Source organism: Dendropsophus ebraccatus, chromosome 9 (genome assembly GCF_027789765.1).
Source record: "Dendropsophus ebraccatus isolate aDenEbr1 chromosome 9, aDenEbr1.pat, whole genome shotgun sequence".
Classification (NCBI taxonomy): domain Eukaryota; kingdom Metazoa; phylum Chordata; class Amphibia; order Anura; family Hylidae; genus Dendropsophus; species Dendropsophus ebraccatus.
In genome coordinates, this window is record NC_091462.1 from 2,913,542 (window position 1) to 2,929,232 (window position 15,691).

Genomic DNA, 15,691 nt, shown 5'->3' on the forward strand with positions numbered 1-15,691 from the left:
ATAGTAGTATATTCCTGTATATAGGAGCAGTATTATAGTAGTTATATTCCTGTATATAGGAGCAGTATTATAGTAGTTATATTCCTGTATATAGGAGCAGTATTATAGTAGTTATATTCCTGTATATAGGAGCAGTATTATAGTAGTTATATTCCTGTATATAGGAGCAGTATTATAGTAGTATATTCCTGTATATAGGAGCAGTATTATAGTAGTTATATCCCTGTATATAGGAGCAGTATTATAGTAGTTATATTCCTGTATATAGGGGCAGTATTATAGTAGTATATTACTGTATATAGGGGCAGTATTATAGTAGTTATATTCCTGTATATAGGGGCAGTATTATAGTAGGTATATTCCAGTATATAGGGGCAGTATTATAGTAGGTATATTCCTGTATATAGGGGGCAGTATTATAGTAGTTATATTCCTGTATATAGGAGCAGTATTATATTAGTATATTCCTGTATATAGAAGCAGCATTATAGTAGTTATATTCCTGTATATAGGGGCAGTATTATAGTAGTTATATTCTTGTATATAGGGAGCAGTATTATAGTAGTATATTCCTGTATATAGGAGCAGTATTATAGTAGTTATATCCCTGTATATAGGAGCAGTATTATAGTAGTATATTCCTGTATATAGGAGCAGTATTATAGTAGTTATATCCCTGTATATAGGAGCAGTATTATAGTAGTTATATCCCTGTATATAGGAGCAGTATTATAGTAGTATATCCCTGTATATAGGGAGCAGTATTATAGTAGTTATATTCCTGTATATAGGAGCAGTATTATAGTAGTTATATCCCTGTATATAGGAGCAGTATTATAGTAGTATATTCCTGTATATAGGGAGCAGTATTATAGTAGTTATATCCCTGTATATAGGAGCAGTATTATAGTAGTTATATCCCTGTATATAGGAGCAGTATTATAGTAGTATATTCCTGTATATAGGAGCAGTATTATAGTAGTATATCCCTGTATATAGGAGCAGTATTATAGTAGTTATATCCCTGTATATAGGAGGCAGTATTATAGTAGTTATATCCCTGTATATAGGAGCAGTATTATAGTAGTTATATCCCTGTATATAGGAGGCAGTATTATAGTAGTTATATCCCTGTATATAGGAGCAGTATTATAGTAGTATATTCCTGTATATAGGAGCAGTATTATAGTAGTTATATTCCTGTATATAGGATCAGTATTATAGTAGTTATATTCCTGTATATAGGGGGCAGTAATATAGTAGTTATATTCCTGTATATAGGGAGCAGTATTATAGTAGTTATATTCCTGTATATAGGGGGCAGTATAATAGTAGTTATATTCCTGTATATAGGGAGCAGTAATATAGTAGTTATATCCCTGTATATAGGAGCAGTATTATAGTAGTTATATTCCTGTATATAGGGAGCAGTATTATAGTAGTTATATTCCTGTATATAGGAGCAGTATTATAGTAGTATATTCCTGTATATAGGAGCAGTATTATAGTAGTATATTCCTGTATATAGCAGTATTATAGTAGTTATATTCCTATATATAGGAGAAGTATTATAGTAGTTATATCCCTGTATATAGGAACAGTATTATAGTAGTATATTCCTGTATATAGGATAAGTATTATAGTAGTTATATCCCTGTATAAAGGAGCAGTATTATAGTAGTTATATATCTGTATATAGGAGCAGTATTATAGTAGTTATATTCCTGTATATAGGAGTATTGTAGTAGTATATAACTGTATATAGGAGCAGTATTATAGTAGTTATATCCCTGTATATAGGAGCAGTATTATAGTAGTTATATTCCTGTATATAGGAGCAGTATTATAGTAGTATATTCCTGTATATAGGGGCAGTATTATAGTAGTTATATTCCTGTATATAGGAGCAGTATTATAGTAGTATATTCCTGTATATAGGGGCAGTATTATAGTAGTTATATTCCTGTATATAGGAGCAGTATTATAGTAGTTATATTCCTGTATATAGGGGCAGTATTATAGTAGTTATATCCCTGTATATAGGGGAAGTATTATAGTAGTTATATTCCTGTATATAGGAGCAGTATTATAGTAGTTATATTCCTGTTTATAGGAGCAGTATTATAGTAGTTATGGTTCAGGGAAGAAAAAGAGTGCTGCACCTCACACCTATGGCTGATACTAGTACCTCTCGGCTGCATAAAAAACATCAGAATTCTGTATGTAAATTGATCAAGCCACACTGCCCCATGTACCTCGTGCAGGTATCTGATACACATGGGTCCCTACACTAAGTCCACACTGTGCCGGTCAGCGAACACCAACCCCGCAGGCGTGCACAGTCAGGGAAGGGAGGCCATGGAACGGCCCTGTAACCCCCATGCCACAGGACCAGACCCAAAAATGCCACACCAAAACCCAGCCAGCACCACCGGCGGAGGAAGCTGCCCCCAAACAGCACAAGTCTGGATAAGGTATTACACTGACCATAGCTAATAAAGATAGAATGGGACAGACAGGAGGGATTATAGTAGTTTTACTTGTAATTACTTGTACAATACTTGTTACTACAGACAGCGGATTAGATTTTGGCTAGAGAACAGAAGAACATTCATTAGGAGTGAGATTGTATATGAGATGTAAATGATGTCGGGGTCATACAGTCCTGATAATCGATCTTAATTTTTTCCCCATTTAGTAATTTCTTTGAGCCTCTTTATTTTCCTCAGATCCGTCCACCCGTATTATGGATGAGACTTTGAGCCTGGAGGATGGGATGTAACATTACGCTGAATGCCAGGACCCTCCCTCTCGTGCTCCGGTGTTATATGGGATCAGGGGGGATCTGGGCCTGGAATGAATTAGGACATTGTTTCTCTTCGCTTCTGGACAAGGATCCTCAGGGGACGGAGCTCAGGGACGCAGCTTCTTAAACATAAGTTTTATTGCCAAGAACCCAATATAGGAAACCGTATATCACATTGATCCTACTGAAGAAGCGCAATATATCACAGGCGCACATTCCAACCCTACAGAGCTGATCCTGGAGGCCCTATAGATTATAGGCAGGGAGGCAGCGTTACTGCTCATCAGCAGCTTTTATTACAAACTCTTCTCTATGACCCGGTGTCCTCCCTCTGGGCAGGTCGTGTACATCCTGAGCTCTCTGGTGCAGGAACAGATTTTCAGAACAGCAGTGGAGTGTGAGGCCTGCCTGTGTAAGAAGAAAGCAGGGTTAGGCCGGGTTTACACTGCCATTTTGCAGTCCATTTTTTCATCCGTTTTATGCAAAAAAAAAAAAAAAACTGATGAAAACACGTTTTTTTTTATTGATGCAAGGCGTTTCGGCCTAAAACATCTAAATCGGGAGTTAGATGTTTTAGGCCGAAACCCGTTTGCGTCAATAAAGAGAAAGTTCCATATCTTCGATCCTTGATGACCTCTGATTACTACGGTACACCTGCGCGGTTCCAGCTTGTTGGGGTATCCTCTTGCTCCTGTCATCCTGCCGGCTAAGCTACTATATGCCTCCTTCCCACTTGATGAGGTGTATCCCCTAGGAACTGCTGCGATGTACCATCTTATATGGCTACTATAGAGTTGTGCCTATCGATTGCACAACTCCACCAGGTGAGTGCACACCAGCACCCTGACTTGTCATCCTTGATATCTTATTTATTGCACTAGGAAGCGCCCCTCTGGTTTTCCTCTTTTCTCCAAGCCATGTATTAATGTGCTCTGACGGGATGTCGGAGGATACAATAGAATACTTGTAGAAGAAGAAGACCACCTTTGCCTGTGTATTGACCTTTACTTTAGTCTTCACACCACCTTATGCCCACTAGCGTTGGCCGAACCGTACTAATGGGTGACACAGATCCCAGACCCTGTTACCTGGGTTGAGCGGAATGCTGAGGGTTCCCTGCTGATACCTGTGCTGCGATCTGGAGTTCATAGGCTTACTGCAACTTTGCTCCACCTGAATTAGTTCCTAGCTCTATAGTGGATACTGTCTCGGTGACTTCTCCTTGTCCATGGCGCGGGTTGAGGTTATCTTTTGGCTAGTCCTCTACTGAGAGGTTTAACACTGCATAGTGCTTTGTGTGGGTACTTGTAAGAAGGTTGGTAACAGTGTGCTGTCTTGCGTCCTACCCATGCGGGGTACTGGCTAAGACTGAACTTTAGGCACCTGGCAGAGGGCCAGGGCCCAGACGAGACTGCTGTGGAGAGCTATCTAGCTTGCGTCCTTTCTTCACACCGTCCCGAATGGAAAGCTATTACTCCTCCACCCATGGAACTAACCTAATATACAGCGTGCAGGATGCGCTGCGATTAAGTAAACAGAGTGCAACAGAAGAACAGAGAGAAGAGGCGATAGGAAAGAAGAAAGCAGAAATCCTACTGGTCTACAGATTCTGGTAACACATAAACACAATAACCCTTTGCGATCCTTCAGCTGTGCAGCTACCATATACCAATACATAACAGCGACATCTAGTGGTCAACTTTTAGCACTACTTTCACTATAATAAGACCACAAAAAGTACAGACTTTTGCGAAGGATCTATGTAATAGTAACACCGCTAGTGGGACACCACATATATATGCCCTGGGACATGCTGTAGGGTATATATATGCTCTGCGACGTGTTGTAGGGTATATATATATATATACATATATATATATATGTGCATGCTCTGGGAAATGCTGAAGGGTATATATATGCTGTGGAACATGCAATATCTAGAGACCTGTGCATTGAATATAATGAGACAAGACCCAGCAGGATTCCATGAAAGGGGTATTCCACTCAAACATAACTTTTACATACCTCCCAACTTTTGCAAAGAGGGACATGTGCGCCTTGGTCCCCAAAGCCACGCCCCCATAGCCACCCACCATAGCCACGCCCCATAGCAAACCTCCATAGCCACGCCCCCATAGCAACCCTCCATAGCTACTCCCCTACAGTCACCACATGCTGCTGACTGAATAGTGCCCTATACAGTATCCAATCTCCCCAAAAATGCCCTATATAGTATCCAATCCCCCCATATAGCGCCCCACATAGTATCCAATCCCCCAAATAGTGCCCCACATAGTAGCCAATGCCCCATATAGTGCCCCACATAGTAGCCAATCCCCATATAGTGCCCCACATAGTAGCCAATCCCCATATAGTGCCCCACATAGTATCCAATCCCCCATATAGTGCCCACATAGTAGCCAATGCCCCCAAATATGCCCCAAATAGTAGCCAATGCCCCCCATAGTAGCCAATGCCCCCAAATATGCCCCAAATAGTAGCCAATGCCCCCCATAGTAGCCAATCCCCCATATAGTGCCCCACATAGTAGCCAATGCCCCCATATAGAGCCCCACATAGTAGCCAATGCCCCATATATGCCCCACATAGTAGCCAATGCCCCCATATAGTGCCCCACATAGTAGCCAATGCCCCCCATATAGTGCCCCACATAGTAGCCAATGCCCCTCATAGTAGCCAATCCCCCATATATGCCCCACATAGTAGCCAATCCCCCATATAGCGCCCCACAGAGTAGCCAATCCCCCCATTAGTGTGGCCCCAGTCAAAAAAACAATAAACCAGTAACTCGCCTGTCCGCCGGTCCCAGCAGCTCCTCTCCCGGCAGAGCGCGGACTCCCATCATCCTCCGGGGTGGGCAGCGGGGTATACAGACACTGACTGTGCCGGAAGTAATTCATGATAGAGGCTGCAGGTCACTTCCGGCACAGTCAGTGTCTGTATACCCCGCTGCCCGCCCCGGAGGATGACGGGAGTGCGCGCTCTGACGGGAGAGGAGCTGCTGGGACTGGCGGTCAGGTTACTGGTTTATTGTTTTTTTCGCTGGGGCCACATATAATGCGGGACACTGGGTGCCGTTCCGGGACCGCGGGACAGAACCCCGAAAACGGGACTGTCCCGCGGAATTCGGGACAGTTGGGAGGTATGCTTTTAATATGTTGCTGCCCATGGTGAGACTAACAATTCTTTCCATACTTATTATGAACTCATACTCAGTCTCCTTCCTCCAGTTCTCAGCTACTGCTTCCTGCTAAAGACTCAAATATCTGTGTGAACTTTTCTACCCCACCCCCATTACAAAGAAGCTACAATGTTGCAGATACAGCCAGCCGGGGACTTGTTTTCATCAGTCGTCTAAGGGAGGGGGGAGTCCGAGAGAAAAGCTCACACACAGATTTTTGTCCTTCAGCAGAGAACTGGGGGAAGGAGACTGAATAGATACTAACAAGTATGGAAGGAATTGTTAGTCTCACCATGAGCAGCAACATCTCAGAAGTTATCTTTTATCTTTCAGACCAGCATATAAACCAATAAACAGTAAAATGTGGCATCCAATCTAACAATCCTTGAACCAATCATATGTGCAGGAAAAGTCATCTCTCCTGTCATTTTGTTGTAGTGTATTAGGGCAGGTAAAATGTTCAGGTTCTCACATCCCCGTCTAGATGGGAAGGAACTGTACCGAACCCTCAGCTGTGAGCGGAAACAGTAGGGATGCATTACAGGGCAGAGAACAGTGACTGCAGCAACCCCCCACCCCCAGCAGGGGCCGCCGGCTGTCGTATAACTCCCATCCAGAGCTGCAGGTTCCCAATCCCTGCTGTATACAGAGGGCATTATGGGCAGCATTTATAGGATCCTGGGCATCAGTCACACAGTGGAGACATTGACTGCTAATCCTGTGCAGCTCAGGGGCCACACACGGTGCAGACCGTACACTGTAACGCAGCAGCTGCTGCTGACACCGGCCGCTAAGGGAAAAGCTCACTGGTAGACGACATGTAATGTATGCTCAGCGGCACAGGATGCCAAGGAGGCTGATGCCAACTCTAAGTCTCCGCTGGGGAATCCCAGGCTGGGCTCGGGCACAGTGACTCATCCTTCCCAACAATTCACCGGACTCCCGGAGATTGATGACCGCAAATCAGTGACCGTCCGCCATAGCGAGGAACCCAGGGGTCGGACTGCAATGAAAAGGGGGCTCTGCCAGCTGAATATACTGTTACATCAACTATATATAAAATAAGTAACAACCCATAACTATATGTAACAATAAGTAACAACCCATTACTGTATGTGACAATAGAGAACAATATTTACCATATGGATCTATCTCCCTTTCTCCGGGGATGAGTCAGTCACCACAATCCTCTCTCCCCAGAGACCCGTATTTCGATACTGAGCCCCAGCCACAGTAGTGTGAAGATGTCCAAATCCTGCTGCAAGCCCGTGGTTCCTGCCCTGTATCTGCTGTGCCTGGTTCTTGTGCTTCCAGCCTATGACTGCTATCCTGGTTCAACCTGTGAGTCCTGCTGAGTTGCTGCCTGTCTGCCTACATATCACCTGGTGCCCCTTGTGCACCTCTCCTGCTGCCGCTAGCAGGTCTGGGGTAGCAACCTGGGGGTCACCTGCCGCATCAAGTCCAACCCACTTCGCAGTTGCCACTGGTTAAAACAAACGGCCCTCAGACTTTGCTCCCTGGTGCAGCTCTGTCATCACTATGGTGGTACAGCGAATCCATGACTCCAGTTGTAACAGAAGACTCCAAGCATGGATCGAGGCATGTGCCAGACGTCCACAAGATCGTCAGAGTGGTTGCCCAGCAGCCTTAGGAGATCATGCAGCAGTCTCAACAGTTACAGCAGCAGCTTGTTCCAGCTCAGCAGGCTCCACCTGCTCCTCCATCACCTCTGGCGCTAGTAGCGTCTCCACTTGAGCCGATTGGATGCCTGGTGCTGCCGTCCAAGTATAGTGGAGATTCAAAGATATGCAGAGAATTCGTCTCTTAGGGCACCAAGCACATTGAACTCATGGTCAATCAATTCACCACAGGGCATTCCAAGGTGGCAGTTGTCATCAGCCTTGAAGGGAAGGCCTTGGCCTGGCCAACACCTTTGTGGGATTGTGATGATCCGGTTACTGCTAATCCCCAGGCCTTCCTAGTTCCGGTGTGTGTTTGAGGAGACAGTTTGACCCTCACCTGCGGAGATTGCCCTCCTCAATCTTTGCCAAGGGAAAAGCTCTGTCAGATAGTATGTGGTACTGGTCTGCAGCTGGATGCTGAACTGGAATAATGCTGTCCTAGTAGTGTGGTGACCTACCACGGGTGTTACACCCTTTGCAAAAGCCTGTACTTATTGTAAGTAAAGTGGTGACAAAACTATGAAGTGTTAAACCCCTCAAAGTAGAGGAAATGTCAGAGATTATCTCTAGGAACTGATCCGGATAGAGCAAAGTTGCTAATGCCCAGGAACTCTATTTTGCAGCGCGGCTGTCAGCAGGGAACCCTCAGCATTCCGCTCATCCCAGGTAACAAGGTCTGGGGCTTGTGTCACCCTCTAGGACGGCTCCCCCGACACTGGTCATGCAGGAGGTGGTGTGAAGACCCAAAAATTCTCTCTTCTTTCTCCAGTATTCTTCTACCTCATCCTCTCACATCCCGGCAGAGCACATTACTACTTGGATTGGGACTCTCACTACATCCTCCTTCTCTGCTTCTCTGATTCTTTGTAACTCCCAACACGCAACCCAGTCAGCACGACTGCACTCCTCGCTATACTCCTATTACAGATCTTGATCTTGTATTTGCAAGTGTATTATCAAGTGTAACGTATCCTGTCAATGCACAGTATGCAATGCGCTGTATGTTCTGCTACACATAGGTACTTCCAAAGTAAACAAGAGATTATTTATGGTAAAGAGACTCTGTGATTCTTTGCCCCACACCAACACAGTATAAACACACTCTTTGGGAAATTTCCCCTTTTTGTGGGTGGCAGCGCCAACGGTCCGGGAGGGTCACTATACCACTTCGGACCACTGTGATAACAACCCAGGGGACCCCTCAGCAGCCCGGCAGGTCACTGACCACAGGGGAACAAGGTGTATCCGGCCCTTTAAACTAAAAGATGGTGTGCCACCATACTTGTGTGCCCAACTGGCACTGGTGTCCCGACACAACACTCTAGGGTCCGGTTACATCTCCACCAACAACCACAGGAGTGGCGTCACACTCTACCATCTGGCAAGTGACCGACCGTGCCTCCGCCATACCACGGGGGCGGGGCAACACCACAGTAGCCACCTTTTAAAAGGGCCTATCCAGTAGGGTGAAGGATGAGCTTTCTAGCCAGGACCTCCCAACCTCATTGAATGACCTGATCCATATGGCCAATGGGATTGACATCCAGTTTTCTAAAAGAGAGAAGGAGGCCCGACAAGAACGAGAATAGCTCCGTCCTCATCCCATGTTTCAGCTGGTGCCAGCATTCCAGAAGCCAGCTGTTCCTGTGTCCCCATCACCATCTGCAGGTGGAGAGAGTTCATCTGATGCCTGAGGAGAGAACTCGTTGTCGGGAGCAGAACCTGTCTCTTTATTGTACCAGCCGCGACCACTTCCACCTGAACTGTCCTCAGTGACCACAGTGGTTGGGAAACTCCTGCACCCAGGGTTGGTTGGAGAGGCCTCCCTAGGTGTGCTTCCTCTCTACGTTTGTCCTTGCCGGTCACAGTGTCAGTTCCTTCTGGTTTGCGTTCCAGTCCACTGCTTTTTTGGACTGCATCTTTCATTGCTGCATCTCTGGTGAAGAAGTGGCAACTTTTAGTGGACCGACTTGCCCAGCCCCTGACCATATCCTTACTGGTGAGTCTCTTAGTGATGTTGTGTAGTTCCAGACCGAACCACTAATCCTACAAGTGGGCGCCCTGCAGACTGAGAAGATCGCCTTCTACATTGTGCCTCGCTCCTGTTCTTTTTCTGCTAGCCTGTTGAGTCTCCCATGGCTGCAGCTTCACACTACTATCCTGGATTGGAAGAGCGAGGAGATTCTGTGTTGGGAATCGAATTGCTTTGACCACTGTTTAAGGACCACCCAGGCTCAGTCGAGAAGGAGGCTAAGACATTATCCCAGCAACAGCCGTACATTTGTCCCATCATCCTCCTGCCTGGTGCTTTGCTTCCACGAGGAAGAGTGTATCCTCTCTCGGCTCCAGAGACAGAAGCAATGTCAGCTTATATTAAGGAGAACATCATATGCAAGTCTTCTTCTCCTGACAGGTTCTTCTTTATCCAGAAAAAAAACAGGTCCCTCTGTCCCTGCATTAATTACCGGAGCCTTAACAAGGTCATGGTGAAGAACTGGTATCCTCTGCCCTTGATGTCGGAGTTCTTTAAACACAATTTGATTTGTTAGAGCGACGAATGGAAAACCGCCTTCAACACCAGGGATGTGTATTACAAGTACCTAGTCATGCCCTAGCGTTTAACTATAAATGTGAATAGGATCCTACCAACTGGGTATAACATATGTGTTCAATTAGGCAGCTCCTCAGCCCACATTCAAGTCCCGTAATAAAAGAAATGAACACACTTCACAACAGTTTCTTATTTTCACTTGCTTATGACTTCATTTTCATCCTACAAAAAATCCACTACTTAGATGTAGAAGTGATTAAAGAAATAGATGGCAGTTTGAGAACCACATTATTTTCAAAGGAGACAGATCGTAATAATCTATTGGCAAGAGATAGTTGTTGCACCCCAAGTCTTTGGAGGTATCCCGTTTAGCCAGTTTACCAGAACTCGTAGAATTTGCAGCACAGATGAAGAGTATCAGAAGAAAAAAACAGTAATGGCTCAAAAATTCGTTGAGAGAGGGTACGATGCACAAAAAGTGAAAAAAGCAGGAGATGAAATAGGACAGAAGACTAGACAAGAAATTAGAAAGAAAAAGAAAAAAGAAAAAGACAATTCTAAACCTATGTTTATTACAACATACGATGGTCATGCTTATATGGTGAAGAAAACTCTTCTTAAATATTGGGGACTCCTACAAGCTGATCCCAAGTTTGGGAGACCCCAAGATTTATTTTCAGGAAAGAAAAAACTTTGGCCAATTATCTGGTGAGAGCAGAGATGCGGAAAAATAAAAAAACTAGACAGAAATTCCTTAGAGCTAAAAAGACTGGCACTTTTTCCTGTTTAGCGTGCCAAAACTGTAGTGCAGTGATTAAGGGGGATCAAGTTCTGCACCCTATGAAGGGTTAACCTATTAAAATTAAGGGATGGCACTCATGCATTTCTAAACAAGTGGTGTACATGTTGAAGTGCCCATGTGGGAAAGTCTATATTGGACAAACGATGGATGGTACTAGAAGAGGTAGAGTGTGTTGATAGTGGACAGACGCAGAGAAGGTTGTTACAACGTGAAGTATATTGGATACAAAAAATGGAAGCACTGAAAGGGTTAAACGAGGCATGCAATTTCAGTGTCTTCCTATAAGGATAATGAAGTTATACTAGCTGGTATCTTTATTCCGTTAGGTTTTTGTTAATATTTCCATGATGTTTAACTTATTTTATGTCTATTTTAAACAGATCTCAGATCTTGCGAGAGGTCGGGATGTACTTAATGGTGATGGGTTGCACATGTGATAGGCTTGACAAAGGGAGCTGCTGCGTTGTGTATTCCTCATGGAAGTTGGACTCTAAGGGTGGTATTACATGGAACGATTATCGTTCGAAAAATCGTTAAATCGTTCGGATTTGAACAATAATCTTTTCGTGTAATAGCAGGCAACGATTAAACAACCAACGAGAAATCGTTGATCGTTTAATAGGATCCGAACCTATTTTTATCGTTTGATCGTTCGCTCATCGTTCGCATATTGTTTGGTGGAATAAGAATTCACAGCTGAAACGTACACAATAGCGACGACTAAACGACCGCAAGAACGATCATAAATAACGATCATTGTTTCGTGTACTTGGGCAAACGATTTCGGGTCGTTTGCCTTAGGGGTCATTTAAGATAGTTTATCGTTAATCGTTAGTCGGCGGAAAATTGCTTGGTGTAATAGTACCCTAACCCCTGTCCGTGATCTGCGTCCTGATGGCTGCAAGCTGAATAAGGACGTATGCTAAAAGACTCTGCTACAATTTACCACTGGGTGATATAACGTTTGATTGACTTTACAAATGTGAAACATGTAAATGTTCTTGAAAAATAAGGATGAAAATGAAGTCATAAGCAAGTGAAAATAAGAAACTGTTGTGAAGTGTGTTCATTCCTTTTATTACATGCCTCAGTGGTCTTCCAAGAATTTCTCAATGACATCTTCCAGGACCTTTACACCTGTGTCATTGTGTACCTGAACGACATCCTGATCTATTGTCCTGACTTCCGGACCCATGTTGGTTATGTCCACCAAGTACTGCGTCAGTTGAGAGTCAATTGCCTGTACACCAAGTTGGGGAAGTGCCACCAGTCTAGCCTTCCCTTTCTTGGATTGAAAGATGGATCCGGCAACGCTCTCTGTGGTTCTTCAGTGGCTACATCTGTCAAGGTGAGATCTGCTTTTCATCTCCCTTGTTCCCAAGTGACTATCCCTGTCCAAATTAAGTAAGCTGAGCGCTAGCGACGAGGACAGGACACCAGGCAAAAAGATGGTAACCTCCTCACTCAGCTGAGTTTAGGAGTGTGCACTCACGCTTTGTTTGGTTTCCCAAGAAATATATATATGCCTTTAATACAGGTGGGGTTTCAAGTCACAAGACACATATGTCACACTCTGATTGGTCAGTCCATAAATGGTTATTGGCTTCCTATACTGCGCAGTGAGCTGTGTTATCAGTTATTTATTTCTCTTGTGAGTTCAGGGTGGTATCCTCTCGGTTTTTGTCTTGCTAGAAGCGGTTCCAAAGCTGGAAGCATTTCGAAGATTACAATGTTTTTCTAAAAGTGTTAACCCATCATGGCCACCTTCACAGGCCCCCCTAAAAACATTGGAATCCTGGTCTCCCATGTGACAGGTAGGGATACCTACCACCATACTAACGAGGAGATCTGAGCAGGGAAGAGGTGTAGGAGACTCCATCAGATTGAGATCGGTTTCCCCTTGTAGGTATTAACATAAGCAGATGACCTTTATTGCTAGGTCAAAAGGCTAACAGTCTGTTCTACTTTGTGTGTGTGTGTGTGTGTGTGTATGTGTGTTTGGTAACATCCCATCTCTAGCAGATAGGCTACATCTTAAGGGGCTTATACAAGTTAAAGTCCAATTCTAATATGTCCAATATGGAAGGTATGGGGGTGGCCGCGCATCTTTTTTGTTCATTGGCTTCTTTGGAATCGTCTGAGACTGGGAACTCGGCATACATAGTTGGAGTTACTTTTTTAATATCCGGATGTTCCTCAAAGACGCGTTGTTCTTTCTCTTGGGAAAATATCTATAAGCATCAAGTTAGTTTCAACCCCTGATTCCCCTCCAGCCTTTGATACAGTTCTTATAATAAAGAGTTTACAGAGAAGTTAGTGAGAATTGGGCTTAATATCCGGTTGGTGTTAGTGGTTGGCTCATGGATAGATATCAGAGGGTTGCTGTGCCTGGAAGTGTCTGTAACATGGAGAACTTTACTAGATAAGTGTCCAAACAATGTGTCATGTCGGCAATTCTGTGTCTGAAAAGTAAAGGATCTGACAGTCTCTGACAGTCTTAGAATGGGTCATCACTGTAACCAGGTGGTAGATAAAGCTAATTGTACGTATAGTCAGTAGAAAGAGGGAAAGCGTGTTAATAAAAACTGAACACGAACAAGGGAGGTAAGTTGGGGAAAGGCCAGAAACAACACAAGGAAATACTTTTTTTGAGTGGACTTGTGCATAGGAAAGTCAGATGTTTTGACCCTCATCTTACTTTACTTATGGGGGTTATCTTTGGAACTATATAGTGTAGATTGTTTCAGAGGTGTGTAGATCATCCCCTAGTTGCAGTTAAAGGTTCCAGACTTTCCTGGGTATTGGAAAGTCACAACAACTTCACACATCCAGTTGGACTCCAGTTGTGCTATTCAGCAGTTCTTGGGGTTTGCCAACTACTATCGGCAATTCATTCCCCACTTTCCCCTCTTGTGGTGCCGACTGTGTCTCTTACTAAGAAGAACGCGGACCCCAAAGCTGAGCAAGCTATTTCCAGGTTAAAATATGCTTTCACTTCTGCACCTGTCTTGTCAGCCAGCCAGGCCATCCTTTTTGGAGGTCGACACTTTCTCGGTAGACACTGAGGCTGTGCTCTCCAAGAAGGATTCCTCTGAGAAAAAAAAGAAACTGCGGCTTTTTTTCCAATACTTTCTTCCCTGCAGAACATAACTACACCATTGGGAATCAAGAGCTTTTAGCCATCGAGTTGGCTCTAGAAGAATGGCTCCCTCTCTTGGAAGGGGTAAATCATCCGGTTTCTATCTACATGGATCACAAGACCCTACTTTACCTCCAGACAGTGCAACGTCTTAATCCCAGACAAGCCAGGTGGTCGCTCTTCTTCTCAAGGTTCAACTTTTTCATTCATTTCCATCTGTCAGAGAAGAACATAAAGGCCAACACCCTCTCAGGTCCCCTGATATCCTGGGGCAAGAACACGCAACTCTTCATATTATTTCACCTGAGTGCTAGGTTCCTGTGGCCACCTCCATACTCCATAGTGCCGCACCTGGCAAAACGCATGTACGCCCTGCGCTTCTTAGGAGGGTACTGAAGTGGGGTCATGCTTCCTTGCTCGGCGGTCGTCCCAGTATTTAAAAGACAGGGCAGCTAAGTTCCCGACATAACTGGTGGCCTAGTCTCTACAAGATGTCAAGGACTACGTAGCCTCTTGTACCACCTGTGCCCAAAACAAGGCTTCCTGTTTAAAACCTGGCAGTCTGACAGTCCAGCCCTTGGCCTTTCCCGATCATACTAAGAAGCACATTGCCATGGACTCCATTACCTCCATTTGCGGGTAACACTGTCATCTGGATAGTTACAGACCGGTTTTCTAAGATGTCCCATTTTGTGCCTCTTTTTTAGCTTGCCTTCCTCTTCCCATCTGGCCAGTCTTTTCCTTCAGAATATCTTCCGTCTGCATGGCCTGAGACATATAGTCTCAGACAGGGGACCTCAATTTGTCTCTAGGGTTTGGCATGCCCTCTGTTCCAAACTTCAGATATAGTTGGATTTGTCCTGGGGAATTATCTTTGCAATTTTGTCTCTGCTCGCCAGGACAACTGGTCTAGTCTGCTTACCTGGGCTGAGTTCTCCTATAACCATCTAGACTCTAGTTTCATGGGCAAGTCATTACTCTTTGTCATCTATGTCATTTGGGAACAGTCACACCAATCCCTAATGCTTGCCACTGGCCAGATAAAGTCGCAGGCTAACAAGAGGAGGAGCAACACAGTAATCACTGAACTTAAGGAGATCAGTGAAAAAATTCCAATGAAGTATCAATCAAGAGTCTCCACTGATGCCCCCAAAATGTAAATATGCAAAACAGGAGTCCGTGGAGCCTCGGTTGTGAGTCTCAAAACATGGGATAGCCAGATATCTCTAGCCTGTTGCCACGGGGTGCCTCCATGATGGGGAGAGCACCACACCACCCTGATAGGTAGCCCCTTAAGTCCCACTTGGTTGCGAATATTGGAACATAAATAGGGAAACACCAGGGTGGCCCCTTTTTGTCAACGTTTAACTCAAGGTGCGAGTATTGCGATCATGACAAGGGCTTGCCAAGGCAGGCATCCACCCACAGACAGCCGTTTCGGGGTATTTGCCCCTCGTCAGTGTGGAGCAGGATTCTGGCTGGTTGGGGCAATGAGAAAACACAGTAATC